We start from the raw sequence: 12,435 nt of genomic DNA, 5'->3' as shown, positions 1-12,435 counted from the left end.
CTGCTCGTTGTTTTGAAACTGAATTACCTGGTGAAAGCAAAAACGTTTTAATTGGAGTCCATAGCAGCTTCCAGATAGGTTTTAAGGAAACATTCCTTCCTTGTTCAATATCTGTCTATGTGGTATGTGCCTCCAACTGCGGAGCCACGTGTTATCATGAGAATCATGAGCGCGGCGCGCTGCTGGCCAAGATGGAGTCTAACACTTTAGGGTAGGATATCACTCCTCTGTACATCATGAGGCTGGTGTTGGGTTACTTCAGATGGAGTCTAACACTTTAGGGTAGGATATCATTGCCAGCCTCACAAGGAGAGGCTGGTGCTGAGTTACTGCAGATGGAGCCTTGTATACATGTCATGGCTGCTGATAGGGATGTATGACGTTACAACGCATACTTTTACCACGCATACCTTTACAACGCGGTTTTTACAACGCATACCTTTACAACGCATAGCGCTTTGGGGTGCTGGATAGTAAATAGTTTAATTTACTATTCCAACTCCAGTCCCCGTGGACACTAGGGAAGGTGTTGGATAGTAAATTAAACTTATTCCCTATCCTAGAGCGCCCCCCAGTGCAATGCGTTGTAATGGTTTGCGTTGTAATGACTGCGTTGTAATGGTAGTGCGTGGTAAAAGTTTCTTGTAAAGGTTGTATACCGCTGATAGTGCTCCCGATTACCACTCTGTAGGAAGCCAAATCTCTTGGGTGATGAGTGCCTCCTGAACCCCTTGCTGACATGCATGTGCTTTGTTTGTTTAGTGGACCTGCTCAGAAACAATTAAAAATGGTAATTAAAGCCTTGATGTATGAGCATTGTCAATGAACTGCTACTCTCTGACTGCCAGGGCAGGCAGCATGAACCATGCATAGATAATTACTTGTTAGAGTTATTCAAAAAATTAGCCTTTTCCAAAGCACTGACATCTGTGTGATATTTCTTCAGCTTTTCGGCCAATAACAAAGAGGAGAGGGATTAAAAAGACTGGTTATGAATTACATTTAACAGTCTAAGACAACAAAGAATATAATATATGCTAATGATATAATGACTACCTTTATAACTAGCAAACTAGTAAATCAGTAAGACCCAGCAGCCTATGAGACCTTTAGGTTTTCTTATAGACCAGGTCAGTTCTGCAATCTTATATTTACATTCCGAAAGATATTTGAATATGGCATGTAATACCTCGTGGTCGGCTGGCCAGCACAAAGTGCTCTGTAAATCTGATAAAACGAAACATACGAAAAACATACAAAAGCCAGACCAGTCCTGTCACAAGGAAATCGTGTTTTAACTCTTCTTTAGGGGTTCTGAGTCTATACTGAAACGGACAAGAAAAAACATGTGAAGAAAAAGATTCTTAGCTTGTCATACCTGTGTTTACATTCTGGACATATGACAGACACATTCTGCGGTCCAGCTGATACAATGTATGTGAGCAGCCTGCATGTGAATATATACGTGGTGTTTACAGGTGGATACATTTCATGACGGGATAGGGCAAGAATGAATGGGTGGGGGTGCAAGTTAAAGGATGAAGAGAAGTTGAAGAGATGAAACAGAGCGGGTGTGAGAATGTGTGGAAATCATTGAGTGCGTGTGGTGAGCATGCCTCTGGACCAGGAGGGGCCAGAGCAGAGGAGGAAGAGGTGAGTATTTGATTCGGTGAGAGAATGGAAATGAGTAGTGTGTGGATGAAGTGTGTGTGAATAAGGGTGAGAGAGGATGGGAATTAACATGGGTGGAATGCGGAATGGGACTAGAAGGATGGAAAGTGGATAGAGTGAATGAGAGAACAGGGTGAGCAATGGGACAATACAGTGCATAGGCAAGAAAAGAAATGGACAGGAGAGTGAATGGTGCAAGAGCGTCACAATAGAGACAGAGTTCATACGAGGCAAGAAAGTGGATGAGAAACTAGATGGGAGTGAGAGGGAGGATAGTCCGAGAGTATTTGCTGGAAGCACAGGGCTGAACTTTAGAATGAGGCAACTGAATGTAAAAACAACAAATTAAAAAAAGTGACTACATTTTTGGGGGAGCAGAACCCTGTGCGCCAGTAGGTATCGTCATTCGGCTCTACGTGACGTCGTTCGGGCCGGTAGTGATGTTTGCGGTGCCTATATACGCACCACCCCAGCGCGCTGACGGCTGTTTCTTTTTGCGCCATTCCATGCCAGGAGTGCAGAGTCACGAACAACACTGGCAACTGGTGTCAAAACTATGGCCCTGAATGGGAAACTGAACTGTCCCTAGAAATTTGTCAAAGAGTGGGGAATGTGGATCAGTTGGTAAGGAATCTGCGGCAAGATAGAGCCTTTACCAGATGAGGTGTTACCAAAGGTAAGTAACTTGTTTATCTGATAGAGACTTCTAGCTGTAGATTCCTTACCTTAGAATAGATACCCAAGCAGTACCTCCCAGGAGGTGGGTCTGCAAAACAATTTCACACCAAAAACGTCGGACTCCAGGAGAAGGCACTGGAGTGGATCATCTCCTTCCTCGCCAGAAGGACACAGAGAGTCCGCCTACCTCCGTTCAGATCTGAAGCCACCGAAGTCATCTGCGGCGTCCCTCAAGGCTCCTCGCTCAGTCCAACCCTCTTCAACATCTACATGAGCCCCCTCGCAGACATCGCACGCCAGCACAACCTCAACATCATCTCCTACGCCGACGACACCCAGCTGATCCTCTCCCTTACCAACGACCCCGCCACCGCCAGAGCCAACCTTCACGAAGGGATGAAAGAGGTAGCCGAATGGATGAAGAACAGCCGCCTGAAACTGAACTCAGATAAGACGGAAGTCCTCATCCTGGGATCCTCACCCGCCGCTTGGGACGACTCCCGGTGGCCCCCCGCCCTAGGCAGTGCACCCAAACCAACAGACCACGCACGCAACCTGGGCTTCATCCTGGACTCCTCCCTCTCCATGACCAGACAAGTCAACGCCATCTCCTCGTCGTGCTCCAACATCCTGCGCATGCTACGTAAGATCTTCCGGTGGATCCCCACCGAGACCAGGAAGACGGTCACCCAGGCCCTCGTCACCAGCCGTCTGGACTACGGCAACACCCTCTACGCCGGAACCACCGCCAAACTCCAGAAGAGACTCCAGCAGATCCAGAACGCCTCAGCACGACTCATCCTGGACATCCCCCGCCGCAGCCACATCTCCGGACACCTGAGAGACCTGCACTGGCTCCCGGTCAACAAGAGAATCACCTTCCGTCTCCTCACCCACGCACACAAAGCCCTACACAGCCAAGGCCCAGGATACCTCAACAGCCGCCTCAACTTCTACGCTCCCAAACGCCAGCTTCGATCGACCAGCCACGCCCTCGTCGCCGTCCCCCGCAGCCGTAGAGCCACCACAGGGGGACGGTCCTTCTCCTACCTCGCCGCCAAGACATGGAACTCCCTCCCCACCCACCTCCGCCTGACCCAGGACCACCTCGCCTTCAGGAAGCAACTCAAGACCTGGTTGTTCGAGCAGTAGCAGATCCCACTCCCCCAGCGCCTTGAGACCCACTGGGTAAGTAGTGCGCTATATAAATGCGATGATTGATTGATCGATTGATTGATTGAAAAAGTCCTGCAGGACCGAATGAGCAACGTGCCTGTCCCGACGGAGCTAATGTATGAGTTACTTACCTTCAGCGACAAATCTGTTAGAGACGATTCTAGCCACAGATTCCTTAACGTAGAATTATTCCCAGGCTTGAGACTGGGTCCGGAAAATATTTTTGCCACAGCATCCCTGCGTGCCGGGGGGGTGGGGACGGCATCACGTGACTCCGCCCAGGCATCGTCCGCGTACGTGACATCACATAAGTCCCACCCCTCCGCGCCCACATCACTTTTTTCAGAAAACTTTTCCGTGCCACAACGCTGAGCCATCAGACAAAACTGTGGGAGTATGAGAACAGTGTGCGAAAGAGCAGAAAAATTGGAAAAATGGAATGGTGACGAACAGCACCATAAGGAGCAGGGAAGAAGAAAGAACAGATCACAACCCTGAGCAGCCACCTTGCCAGGATGTAGACAGTCCCCCCCCTGGAGACAAGGAACAAATGCAAAATGTCATGACAACATGTAGCAGGGCTACAACCCCAAACAAGAACAACAAAGGGGAAACAGTTCCAAGACAAACAGGAACGACAAATCTCCAAGGCAACCCCATCACAGACTGCGACAACACCCCAAAGAAACAAGGGGCAAAGGCACCGACAGATGACCCTAACCCAGAGGTTAGCAGACGGGCAAGCCCTAATCCTGGAGCAACCAAAGCAGAGAGGCACAGGGGTACCTATAAACCCATCCTCCAATGCGCCAAAGAGGAGGAAGGAACGAAAAAATATGACGAATCATCCCATCAAAAAGAGCGAAAGAATGCACTCACAGAAGACACAACCACTCACCGGGAGGCGAGAGCAGAAGACCAAGCCAAAGGCCCTCGCAGAACGGGGAGGAAGGGCGGGCCGTGAAGGAATCTGCGGCTAGAATCGTCTCTACAAGATACATCGTTACCGAAGGTAAGTAACTCGTACATCTGAAAGAGACTACTAGCCGCAGATTCCTTAACGTAGAACAGATACCCTAACCACACCCACAGGGAAGGAGGGTCTGCGAAAGGACCCAAACAGCCTGGACATAACAGAGGGTCCCACAGGGGACTAATCCAACAGACAGGGAGAGAAGCCCCGTCCCTTCAGGCAAGGGGAACCCCTACAAGCAGAACATCACCGACCCCAAGAGGGGTGTGGAAAGGAGAAAAGAAGAAGAAAGAGGAAGCCCATTCCCACTCAACAGAGGAAACAGGGGCAAGGCAAGGGGAGGTCCAAACACCCCACGCCCCTACTAGGCAACAGAACCTCAATCCAAGGCAAAGGAAAGGAAAAAGATCAACCCAGAGGCTCCAAGGAGACAAGGGGAAAAAAAGACAAGCCCCCCTCCGGGAACAAGCCCCGTGAAGAGGAAAGGTGGACCCACCACAGCTGGAAGTCAATAAATCAGACAGAATGGTGCAGACAGCAAGAAAGCAGTAGGAAGCATGAAGATTACCCTGAGGCACCCAGAAACAGCGGGCAGGCTGTGCCTGAAAGAGGGAATTGCACCTGCAACGGACATAAACGCCATGGAGAGCAGAGGCCCGAAGGCGACCACAACTCCCCAGCACAGAACAAGCTATATAACAGCTACCACTACCCCACATAGGGTATGTTAAGGCCCAAGACTTGGGAACCCTTTTAGGAAGAAACTTCCGCAGCAGAGGACAACAGAAAGAACAGCGGGAAAAAACCCCAGCAGAAGGCTTGTAAAGCAGCTAAAGAGAAAAAGACAAAAGGCCTAATCTCGGGGCCAACCTGGTGTAGATAACCCAAAGCAAAAACACACAGTCAAGAAGAGCCGACCAGTAACCAGCAGAGCCACAGTCCCAACAAAAGAGGACTCGCATGCACATAGATCACACAACTGGGGCGACCCGCCCCAACGAAAGAACAGCTCCCAAAATCCAGATCAACTCACAGGTCACTGAGGGGGAGCAGGAGGAGGAAGCCCTGCCAAGAACCTCCGGATGGCCGAGTCTGCCGGGGCGTGGAACAAAAGAGTGCCATCGAAGGGAAGATCCACCAGCCGTTCCCGAACATTTTCCGGGAACACACTGTCCCGAAGCCAAGCATGGCGGCGAAGGGCAACCAAAGAAGCCATGGCACGACCAAGCACCTACGAGATGTCCAGAGCAGAGCGAAGAATAAATGCTGCCAGCTCCCTGCCATCTAACGCATGGTGCCGCAAATCAACATCAGCACCCTCCTGCGAAGCTGCAGGTTCATGGGACTCCCCCGAGTCCCACAAGCAAGAGGTGGCCCTAGCCAACACACCATCATCATCAAATCAGCTTTATTCGGTATGTTAAAAACGACCATAAAAGCATTCTAATCCTAATATACAGTTTACATAGTTATAAGGTCGTAAAAAACACAGTACATTCCAAACAGAGTGATTTATATACATGTGTACAGTTCAATTTTAGTTAATAGTTCAAAATATTAAGTCTATCAAGATTTGGATTTAATGAATATCTTCTAAAAACTATACAAAATAACATATTTCATTATTGTTGAGCTAGGGTGAAAAATCAGTGAATTAAAGTGCAGAGAAAAATTCCTTAGCCTAATCATCTTATATATATATAAAATAAGCTCCTGAAGTGCATACAATACAATTTAAATACATCAAGGTCATAGGAATCAGATTTGAGGTTCATTTAATGCATATATCTTTTGCGTAACAATAATCACTCATATGAACACTCAGACTAAAGCCTCTAGAAAGAAGAGATCCTTGTGTCTCCTAATAGACATCTGGATGAAACTAATAACATCATTCATAGTTTTAACATTCTCCACAGTACAGATAAAGTTAAAAGCTTTTCTATAGTAATAACATTTGTTTGCTAAAGCAAGAGTGGTTTCAGTACGGTTTTTCTAATATCTCTAAACAAGTTACAAAATAATACAAAGTGCAAAGTGGACTGGCGAGACTTCCCATCGCATGGGCAATTCGGGAGTTTACGAGACCGCTATCCCATTTTTGGGAAAGCAATTATATAATGTAAGGTGCCAAACCTGAGCCTCGTTAGAAAAAATCTTTGCTCCGTGTTTCTCATCGCTATAAGATATGGTTGAGTACCCATAAACAATGGATACTCACGATAGGAAATCACACTTTGCATTCGGCCAGTTGCCGCCTCTCTCTTTTGCGGTGATATACCTTGACTTCAACTCGTTTTTTGCTATACTCCTGTATAAGCGAACGATCTTTTCGGTCTAAGTGTATCTTACAGCCATTTAGGAGTGAGTTACTCTAGCCAAGCGATTTTCCTACAATTTTCTAGGGCCAGGCAGTCCATAATTATATGTTTGGTAAACATTGCCTCTTCTTTAGACCATATCCCATGCCATAGGGCGATTCCTGTCAAGCCTGTATGGTCACTTATATATGGAACATTTAATTTGCTATGCAAAATATAATTGGATGTTGAACTGGGGACAGCCAACAGTCTTTTTTAAAACTTGTTCTCCTGAATTTGTAAGGAAGCGGTGTTGGACGATCCCCATATAGCTGCCCCATACCAGGCGGTGGTAATCGATTTGCTCCTGTATAGTGTAAGAATTTCCCTTACAGGTTTGTTACCTATCTTGGTGGCAAATCTAAAAATACCCTCCATTGTACGTAGGAATCTTAAATTAGTTGCTTCAATGTGTCATCCCCAGGTACCATTCTTGTTGAATGTTAGGCCCAGGTAAGTAAAGCTTGAGACTCTATGAATTTTAAGGCCTCCCACATGGGAGTGTTAAGGACCCGCAGAGCCGCACTGGTCGAAGTGAACATATTGCGCCCCCAAGAGGCCTCCCGTGATGGTGGAGACAACAGTGACGGTAGGGAGGGGAAGGCAGTCCGCAAAAGTGGCCCACTGGCAGAGGGGTGGAGGGTAAGACACACCGGGTCACGTGGCCTTGGAAGGTGCCGGTGCAGGAGATGTTGGGGCACCGGATATCCCGTGGCGGGGCGCCCCCATCAGAGAAGAGCGAAGTGAACCCTCGAAGGGAAGCAGCAGCTCTCTCCCACCAGAGTCTAACCTAGATAGGAGCTCAGAGGGAAAATTGGACTGGGTCGCCCTCCACTCAGACATTAACCAACAACAAAAGACCCTGTCCCAAGGACGCTAGTTGTGTCAGTTACTTATATAATAGAATAGTCTGAACGTACTGATAACTATTATCTTCCCCTATGTAATTTTGTTCTCATAAGGGGACAATTCACTGCACCTCGCCCATAGTTTTCTTCAATTAGAAATAAAAAGCCAATCTTCCTTGAGAGTTACACAGAACACCATATAAAAAATGTCTGACACCTCTAATCAGTACCGGACATCCACACTGTTAGACCTGTCTGGCTTTTTGACGTAGTCCCTCCTCATTATTATTTATTTTGTCCCCTTTTTGCCCCTCATACCCTTAATAATTTTTGTCTACTGACTTTTTGTAGGTGTTGGCCAGGGGGATAGGTGTTCTTTCTCCCCCCATAATCTTTTACCTCAGGCCCAGAGGCCTGTTCTGACAGGAAAGTTGGCACCACCTAAAATGGTGGCCACCAACTGCCCTAACTGTCACACACAGAACTTGGCCATAGCCTAGCATAGGGCATTCTAGAACCTTCTGGTCCATTCTGGACCACTGAAGGGCAGCCTATAAAAGGCGGAATGCGGGGCAGCCATTTTGTGCTGACCAGAGAGTGGAGGAGTGAGGCAGTGGTGAGAGGAGGAGGACGCACTGGGAGCAGTTAATTTGTCTTTGTGACAGACAGCCACTACAGGAAGACGTTCCCCCTTCAACCCCTGACCAATCCCTCCCTACCACCTTCTGCTACTGAAGAGATTGTCCCAGAAGAAGCCCCCCTCTACACTTGAGCCCCATTGATCCCTGTTGGAACACTCTGCTTAAGGACTTTCCTGACTTCCCCCTGGCAGTGCTTCACTTACCAGCGTGGTGGAGAAGACAGTTCTAGCCCAGTGTTGAGCCTGGTGTTTCCCCAAGGCTTAGGAGGGAAGGCGAGTGGCTACGGAGCCTGTGTGGCCCTGTTGAGCGAGCGTTTCGCTCTTTTCAGCGTGTCCCTGGAGCCAGGTGAGGGGGAAGACTGTGAGAGCAGAAGCGGAGATAGCGCGGCGCCAAGCGGGAACACTGGTCCCTCGCGCCCGCGCCGACGTGTTCTTCATTCCTGTGAGGCGACGTGGAGAGCGAGCAGGCCCCTAAAGGAGACGCTACTGGCGGCGGTTCCGCGCATGCTCCAACGTGTGAGGCAAAGGGTAAAGTGAGCAGGCCTTCGCGGGAGACGCTTCTCGCGTCAGGTGACCAGCGCCGACTCCCAGCCGGCACACTACTTCCCCGCGTCTGCGCGAAGGAACCGGAGTGCGCAGGAGACGCCCAGATCACCGAAGAAACGATCGGCGAGGAAGCAGGCTTTGGCGCTTCCTCGCATCAAGTACCCCTCCTTGTCCCTGCAACAGCGCATCACAGAAGAAGCGCGCTGAGCGGTAGGGAAGGGGGAGACACCCCGGCAAGCCCCCTCAGTTGTGTCATCGACTAGTCCAGCGCCAGCCCAAGCTGAGAAGCTAGTCAGGGAAGCTGGACTGAACCCTTGGAGGCCGATTGTCAGGCAAGAGAGGAGGACTGTGGCGGAACTGCCACTGAGACAGTAAGGAGAGTGGGGGTGAGAAAGGAAGGTGCTGTGCCCTGGTGGTTAATGATAAAAATTTACCAGATCTAGCGTCTAGCAAGGTGCCCTGACTTTCTGTCATCTTAAATTCTAAACTGTGTCATAGTAGGTGAGGGGAAAGTAACTTCATAACCCCAACCTCAGTTTTACAGGTTTTAGGAAACATAAACTACTGTCAGTAGAGCGCTGACAGTACTCGCCCATTGGGGAACTACCTTCAGGCATTTATAGCAAATGTTGATGAGTGCAGTGAACCTGGGGAATTCCTGCAGACCACTTTGAGTGTGCATTCTAGCCCTGTATATTGGTGCAGATAAGGGGAGAGAGATCTTAGCCCTGTGGTAAAGGAGTATCCAGTGATTTGGCAGGTTAAAAGTGATGAAATATTGATAATAATAATAATAATACTAGTATTTATAAAGTGCGAACAGCTGCCTCAACTAGGAGGCGTCCCGGCGCTGTGAGGGCATTGATTGACATTGATTATTAATGTAAAGTGACACTGCTTAGTGTAATCCTATTGGGATACTTTTAATTCCAGAAGTAAGCATTACTGAATCCTTGACAACTGAATGTTTTGGACTGTAATTTTTCCACAGCAAGAAGAGTGTTATTTACTTCTCTAGATCAAAGGTATAATTGTTATTTCTGAGAGGAACTGAAATGTCTTACACTGTATAATTTGAATCCAAAGAGCATATTGTTTTTATAAAGCAGTACTTATTTTTCCACATTTTTGGTGTAGTGTTTTCTTTTTGAGTGCTATTGCGTGGAATTACTTTTGGGTGGTCTGCAACCTTTACACTGTGCCTCGGATATGTTAGTCTTGCCCTAGGCCAGGCTACCCCAGTTCCAACACACACCATCAGTGTTAGACCAAGTTCTACTTAGAAAAAATGTGCGAGAAACAAATGGCACCTCACGGAAACACCACCAACGGTCTGGAAGATGTCTTATCCTTCTCAGCCAGTCCATAAAGACGGATTCTTTCTCTGTCTTTTAGAGTGCTCTTTGATGAAAACTGGCAATGAGGGCAAGTCTTGGGGACATGGTCCTTAGGAAGACAAAGGATACAGGCTGCATGAGAGTCTGACCTGGCCTTCTTTTTTCCACAAGAAGGGCAGGGGTCAAAAAGAGATGGCATTTTGGAGTGGAGAAAATGCAAAATTCTGTCAAAAAAAGACAGCACCTTACTTCTGAAGTTGTTAGACGTCAAAGAAGAGATTTTCCATTTGGCATCGTGGTCGCGCTGAACACACCAGAGGCAGACAATGTGCGGGTCCGTCTCTGATATCTACTGATGACAGGTCCCAAAGGGCTTAAAACGAGCCTTCCTATTAGACATCCCTGCCACACCAGGAGACAAGTCTCAAAAAACTTTGACAAAACATCGAATAAGCAGTCGAAACAGTGACTGTCGGGGTAGATGTCTCCGGATCTGCGCTGACCGGCATGGAAAGAAAAAAACTGACGTCCTCGTGCTGGGATGGTGCCTGTATAGGCACCGCATACATCACTTCTGGCGTGGACGCGGAGCAGAACCGTCACCACCCAAAACCTCTTAGGGTTAACCTACCAGTAGGTCAGTTCCTCCTCTTACGTCGGAACTGCAACACTACCAACGAATATAAAAGGCAGGCATCCCTCCTGAGATCCAATTTAGAGGACTGTCACACAAGTTACTTACCTTCGGTAACGATGTATCTTATCTGTAAGAAAGATTAGCTAGTTATAGATTCCTTACCTTAGAATTACCCCAAGGCATCAGACTGGATCCGGAAAGATTTTTTGTCTGCACGTCAGAAGGTGGCGTAGGTCAGCTCCACGTTCGTCGTCGTGTTTGGCGGGATGACGTTGCGGCAGCCCTCGCGCGCTGACGTCAGTTCTGTACACGACTTTCCGCGCCAGAAACGCAGATCCATGCAGGACACTGACCATTGGTGCACAAAACTAGGGCCCTGAAAGGGTGTCCTTAACCCTAGAAATCAGTTTCCAGAACGGGGAGGATGGGTGGGGCGGTAAGGAATCTATACCTAACTAATGTTTCTTACAGATATATTGTTACCGAAGGTGCATCTGATTCCTTACCTTAGACTAGATACCCCAGCAATACCAACCCCGGAGGTGGGTCTGCGAACCAAGATCACACTAGAAAATCCTGGAGAACAGAACGGCCAACGACGCCATCTCTCCGGACTTGGCTGTCCAGGCAGTAGTGTTAGGTAAACGTGTGCAGCGATGCCCACGTGGCCACCTGACAGATGTCATTCAGAGGCACTCCTCTTCCCAAGGCAGTAGTGGCTGCCGTCGCCCTGGTGAAGTGAGCGTGTAGCCCGACTGGAGGCTCCTTTTTAGCCAGAGAGTAACAAGCCTTAATACACAAACGACCCATCGAGAAATGGTGCGTTTGTGTACGGCCCGTCCCTTCTTTGCACCCATGTAGCCAACAAAAGGTTGATCATCCACCCGGAACTGTTTTGTGCGATCCAGATAGAAGGAGAGCGCACGCTTTGGGTCCAAACCTTAAAGCCTCTCTTCTTCCTTTGAAGGATGCGGAAAGAAGGTGTGCAAAGTAAAGGTCTGCCCGATGTGGAAAGCAGTGGCCACCTTATGATGAAAGGATGGACGGGTCCTGAGAACCACCTTGTCGGGATGAATAGACAGGAAAGGATGTTTGAAGGAAAGGGCCTGGAGCTCACTCACCCTTCTAGCAGAAGTGATAGCTAACAGGAAAGCAGTCTTGAGAGTCAAGAGACGTAAAGGACAGTTATGAAGCAGCTCAAAGGGAGCCCACATCAAATAAGTCAGCACAAGATTCAAGTCCCACTGAGGTATAACAAAAGGAATTGGAGGAAAAAGATGAGTTAAGCCTTTCAAGAAACGGTTAACTACGGGGGACTTGAAAAGAGATCGCTGCTCTGGCAACCGAGATGGCAGAAAGGTAGCCCTTGATAGTGCCCAGAGTAGAGCCCTGCTGGGCTAATGAGAGAAGGAACAAGAGTACTTCAGAAAGAGGGACAGAACGGGGATCCACAGCCTTTTCTGTGCACCATGCCACACATTTGTTTGACCAGCAGGCATATACAGTCTTTGTGGAGGGATGCCTGGCTGCCAAGATTATATCACAAACTTCAGGAGGCATGTCGAAAGA

General features: G+C 48.3%; 1 protein-coding gene across 7 annotated transcripts in view; it reads right to left on the bottom strand.

Annotated features, from left to right (window-relative positions):
* The window catches only part of ACACA (acetyl-CoA carboxylase alpha), a 1,131,726-nt gene that overhangs the window by 22,613 nt on the left and 1,096,678 nt on the right, over positions 1–12,435 (bottom strand). The window lies entirely within an intron of this gene.

This window comes from Lissotriton vulgaris, chromosome 2_1 (genome assembly GCF_964263255.1).
Source record: "Lissotriton vulgaris chromosome 2_1, aLisVul1.2, whole genome shotgun sequence".
Lineage (NCBI taxonomy): Eukaryota > Metazoa > Chordata > Amphibia > Caudata > Salamandridae > Lissotriton > Lissotriton vulgaris.
The sequence above is the reverse complement of the archived record's forward strand: the minus strand, read 5'-3'. Positions and strand labels throughout refer to the sequence as shown.